We start from the raw sequence: 5,911 nt of genomic DNA, 5'->3' as shown, positions 1-5,911 counted from the left end.
CCTCTGCCAGGTCAGGACATCCCCCTCCTTGGCCAGATCCTATTATGAACAGGACAGATGAATTCAAAAATACATAGATGGAGACAGTGATGGTAACTGCAGAAACTCTGCTGGAATCAGGTAGGAGTTTTTCATGTTATTTCAGAAACATTAGGCACAAAGCCCCAGGCACTTAAATAGAACAAGAGACCCTGTAATTGAGTCAGAGGCCTTAAACCATCCATGTTACACATCCTTCTACTTGTAAACCCATCCATTCGTTCCTACATTACATCTTTCCTTTTTTTGTACCCATGTCTATCTAACTGTTTGCCTTACACATCCATCTAGAGCAACGCTGGACAACAGCAGCCATTTAGGACTTGCTGCCTGCTAACATGAAAGCCCAGGAAAGTCATTTCTGAACCAGAACCCAGTCTGTACCCAACAGCCCAAGGAACAAAGCATTTCAGTTGTTGACATGTTATATGGGCAAGTTCTTCATTTTTCCAAATAAAAACCAATCTCCTCTGTCTTTTACCAGTCAGGATTCAGTTGAGGAAAACAAGCAGGCTCAGATACCTGGGAACAGCAGGAGGCTGCTGCTTTTTTAAAGAAAAGAAGGGGAGGAGCTGCAGCTACACACAGCACATGCACCAACCAGAGCACACAGAACCAAGTGCTGGCCTGTCCATTAACAAACTCAGATAAGATAAGGCAATAAATTAGATACAAGGTCCATCCAGGGACACCAGTCAGGAGCAGTACAAGACAGAGACAAGCTACTTACAGTGCCAGCTCAAGCTTCATGAAGGGAAACAGGAGTAGCTTCAACATATGCCTAAGGTCCAGCTATTCTGACTCTACCTTAGTAGAGAGGCCTGAGAACAGATATACCCACAACAGAGCCCAGAACAAGCACCTGCACCCTGAATTTAAGTAGGAACCCCAGGCCAAGGTGCAGAGGATGTGCAGCTGGGAGGCCCAAGTGAGGCTTGTCAGGGCAATTAAGGTCTCTAAGTGCTCAGGGGAAATTTGCTTTACAAAAAACAGTTGTGTTTAGAGAGAGGGTATTTGGGCAGCAGCCGGAGGCCATTAAAATATGCAAGTAGAAATAAATCAAAGATAGTAAGGGGTGTTCCCTATCTTTTGCTGATAATATATTGCCAAGCAGCAATAAATGGGCGTGAAAGATTAACTTCCTTGTCATTAGATACCTTTTCAGAGATGCTGGGCAGAGTAATGAAATAGAAAAATAATTTCCAAAATATATTTAAAAACTAATTTCCAAAATGCATTCAGCCCTGGAGGCTGAACATCTTTTCCTGGATGGTTCGGGGGTAGGGGAGAGGAAGCAAATTATGATCAGCATCTCCCAAGGTCATGGCAGAAGTTGGGGAGTTCACTTAAAAAATGGGTTTTGTGTTTCAGGAAGGATTCACCAGTGGGACTGGTTGCACTGACATTTGCCAGGCAAATTCACCCAGGTTATGGAAATGATACTAAGTGAAGAGTCTCTGTAGTTTAGCCACTGTTTGAACTGAAATGCTAAACTTGGAGATTCAGAGCACAGGTGACTCAGTTTCTTGGATCTATTAAATGCCAACACTGAGATGCTTTCAGTGGGTCATATTTTATGTGGGAGAAGGCCAAAATGTGCTCTATATCTACTGCATTGTAACACAGCACAGATGCAAATGAAGCACCTGGTTAGGGAATGTCTAGGGAACCTGGCATCCCAACCCTATGTCTTACACTTCACTGCTGAGGCTGCAGATAAGAGAAGCTCAAACAAAAGTTTACACTGCCCTGAAATGATAGTTTTAGAAGTGGGGCCATGGGGAGGAATATCCCTTAAGCCATCCAGTTCTTCAGACTGGAACAAGGGGTTACAAGCAGATAAGAAAGGTCCTGCTGAGCTCAAGTGTGAGGAAGCTGATTTTAATCCTTACACAGGGTATGGAAAGAGGCTCTCACTAATGAGAATCCTGAATGTACGTGTACAAAGCTTGAGGTTCTACAGCCAAAACAAAAAGGGAAGATAAGCTGTCGAGAGCTTTTGCAACAATCTCTGCTTATATCAGTAAACTCTTCTAGGAGTTTCTTTATCAGCTGGGCCCCTTAAGGTGCATGTGGCCACTATAAAAAGCAAAGAATTAAGAGGATTGCAGTGGTGCAGGAGCTGTGAAAAACACTTCCTAGTAACCTCTAGTCACCAGACATCACAGAATCGCACAGTGTTTGAGGTTCAAAAGGATGTCTAGAGATCAGCTAGTGCAGTGTCCCTGTTCAAGCAGGGTCACCTAGAGCAGCCTAGCTTAGCAGAACCTGACCAAACAGCTTTTCAGTATCTTTAAGGATGGAGACTCCATCCACAGCCTCTCTGGGCAACTGGTTCCAGTGCTCAGTCACCTTCACAGCAAATGATTTTTCCTGTAGATTCAGCCACTACTTCCTATATTTCAGTTTCAGACACCACAGAAAGGAGTTAGATCCCAACGTTGCAGAATAGAGCAGGGAGAGGGAATCTGCACCCCAACCCAAAGCACTGCCCAGGGACCATTTCCACTCTCCTTGGACAAAATTTGTGGCAGTCTGGCCTCAGCAGGCCCGACTCCGGCCAGTCTTTCCTTATCCCAAGTCAAATAGCCTCTTTAAGCCCAGTCAATTGGCTCAAACTGTCCCTCATATTCTGCAGAGACACCTCCCTCTCCTTTCCCCCTTGGACATATCTTCATCCTTAGGTGCTTTTTTCCCCTGGAATGTTATGTTGCAGGTTACTTTCCCGCTGAAACGTGTGTTGCATAGCCCATCTGTTTGCCTTTAGGACAGACAGCTCCTGGCAGATACCTGCCAATGTCCACACTTCCCTATCACTCTCCTGTCTGCCACTGCCTCTTGGATATTAAAAATCACCTGGAGCGATAATTCCTCCTCACTCTGTGCTCCCTCCTCCGGTCTGTCACTGCTCAAAGCACTTGACAGGTGATTATATGGTCACTGGACCTGGGGAAGCCAGGCTGCAGGAAATGAGCATCTCCTTAAATAAACATGCAGGTTGAATTAGAGCGGGTTTTGTGCAGGCTGCTGGGGGATTTCATCGCTAAGCCGCATTATCGCTTTGTGGACACAGACTGTGTGCCTCTGTGTGACTGGCCTGCTGCCCTTTTCACATGGATGATCTCTCCTTGCTCTAACCCCTGACGCAATGAAGTGCTGTTTAGCCTAAGCCTTGGCCCGGCTCCTGCTGGCTTGTGATCATGATTTCTCCAAGCCTCTTGTTATCAGGCATGAAAGTACAGGTTTGGTCCCATTATGAGTCACAGATTCACAGAATCACAGATTCACAGAATATTTAAGGTTGGAAGGGACCTCTACAGATCATCTAGTCCAACCTTCCTGCTCAAGCAGGCACACCTAGAGCATGTGGCACAGGGTGGCATCCAGGCGGGTTTTGAAGACCTCCAGAGTAGGAGACTCCACAACCTCCCTAAGTTCTCACTGAGGACTCTGCTTGGGTTTCCTTCAATACGCTGGATTTGTTTGGCATTTCTCAAACACACCAGGGTCTGGGTTTCAGGGGTCACAACCAGATGGTCCCTGCATTGGGATCTCCTTGGAGACACTACAGCAGGGTGGACACTACAGTCCAGCTGTCAGACTCCTGGGCTTTTCTCCTGCCTCACTTGGTGTTCTTACAGGGTATTTTTTTTTCCATGTTATAACATGGGTAATAAGTGCCTCAAAAGATGTAATGTCAAACGCTGGGAATCCACAGCTGCTCCTCAGACTTCTAGTCTGTTGTCCTGATTAAGACCTTGCAATTTTTGGCTTAAAGAATGAATTTTGCAAGTTAGAAGTGTCTGAAATGCCTTCCCTTCAACACACTCCTCAATAACATAGGGGTCTTCACACACAAGTTGTTGCAGGTGGATCTGATTGATACCCATCAGTCAGGCATGCAAGTTTGCCACTGCCCCAGCGTCACTGGGCTGTAACACCGTGATATGGAACAAGGAATCCACAGACCAATTCTCCTCCCCATCAACAACTTTGGCTCATAGTGTGCCCACTGGACCCAAGCAGGACAACTGCCTGTGTTGACAGCAAAGCCAGTCACTTGGTTGTTATTGGATCAGTGACCTGCTTCGGTTTGGCTTCCTTCTCAAAGGCACCCAAGATACATCTACAGCAGGTGATCACCAGCCAGCAGAACCAGGAGACATAAGGCCTTTTAAGCCATTCTCCATCTAGGCTAATAAGTCCTGTTTCCAGCACGGCCTTGGCCTGATGCTTCTAGCTCCTGGCACTTTGGGATTTACTGGCTTCCCCCGAGCCAGTTCATAGCGGGGATGGTCCTGAGGAAGAATCTTAGAAAGTTTCTCGGCAATGGAAATTCATTGACTAACCTATAGGGTAAATTGTACTGATCTGCTACCTTCTCCATGGACAGGAAAGGAGGAACCGTTCCACATAATACAGAAGGGGTTCAGAAGGTTCTTACAACTAGATCAAAAGCAGCAATGGGATCAGCCCCACAGGTGATCAGCACTTCATCCAGGCCAGCAAGCAAGCTGAGACTCTCCCTCCTTGCATCCAAAGAACATGCATGACTCTGTGAAAGCCATTCCACCCTCCAGTTCCTTGCTTAATGATCTCTCCAAAGTACATTTCATGGGGAGGCAGATGCCATTTATGCTTCCTCCAGTCCACTCTGTATCCCTGGCTGTCCTTGAACTGATAAGGCACCTGCTTAAAAGAACTCCATCACTCACAAAACCAACATGACAGAAAAGAGCCTAGAAAATCATTCTCTGCATGTTTTTCAAGCAGCCTGGTATTTAATAAGTATGCTTTACAGCTTGAAAGGTCAACTAGATTCATGCTACTGCTGTGGCACCTTGTTACGTATTTAGAAAATTAATTAGAAACATGAGTTCTACAGGAGAATTCTCTTCTGTCCCTATGCAGCTTCATCCATTGTGTCTTTGAGACAAACACACCAAAAAGAAACAAAACAAAACAAAAACAGAGAAAAGAAAGAGGAAAATTGCATTTGAAAAAAGTATCGGTGCAAGATGCTGTCCCCATCTGCCCATTGCAGTGAACATCGCTAAACCAGTACCACAAGTGTCATCCTCTGTCAGTCCCTAGCTTGCTATGGGAAATCAGGGCTTCAGAATTGAATTTGCAGCAGCACAGCTGAATGCCCCAGCAGTTTCATCCCAGCAGGAGGCCAGGGACCCTACGAAACTCCTCCATGGAGCAGACTTCTGGATTGGTTTCATGATGCAGGGACAAAAGAAATTCTGGAAACACCAAGAGACGCTATTCTGAAGATGGACTGTATGGAGAATTTCTGAACCACAGGGAAGTTAAAAAATCTGTTTCAAAGTAAAACCAGAAAATAAAGACAAATAACTGAAATATCCCGCAGACCAAAATACCCCTGGTTGTGTAGCTCTGCAGAGACATACTGGGTGAGCAGCAGGATGAAAATGAAAAAATTACTTCTGAGACTGTAAACAGGCTTATTGGAACCAAATTGACATCCCCTTTCACGTTCATTTTCCATGAATATTTTTACTTGAAGGTAGGAGAATTCAAAACTTAAAAAACAGGGGAAAGGGAATTTTAAGGGACTGTCACAGAATGCTCCATTACTGCTCATTTCCAATTTGCCAGTAACACTAGTCCTGTAAAACTGTGATTCTCAGTGTTACAGTTTCCCATTTAGAGGACATAAATGCACTACCTGAGTAATTGGTGTTGTTACTGATGAAGCCCTAGGGAAGATCAGGAGATCTCAGTTCTTATAGCTCTGCTGGTGGTTTGCAATATGACTTCGGGTGAGATAATTCAGTCTCTCCACACTAGCAGGCCTACTGCTATCAACCTTTCTCATTCGGGGACCACGGAGGTTATTTGAGAG

This window comes from Nothoprocta perdicaria, unplaced genomic scaffold (assembly GCF_003342845.1).
Source record: "Nothoprocta perdicaria isolate Ctin4 unplaced genomic scaffold, notPer1 scaffold_0, whole genome shotgun sequence".
NCBI classification, from domain to species: domain Eukaryota; kingdom Metazoa; phylum Chordata; class Aves; order Tinamiformes; family Tinamidae; genus Nothoprocta; species Nothoprocta perdicaria.
This window is presented reverse-complemented; position numbering follows the sequence as displayed.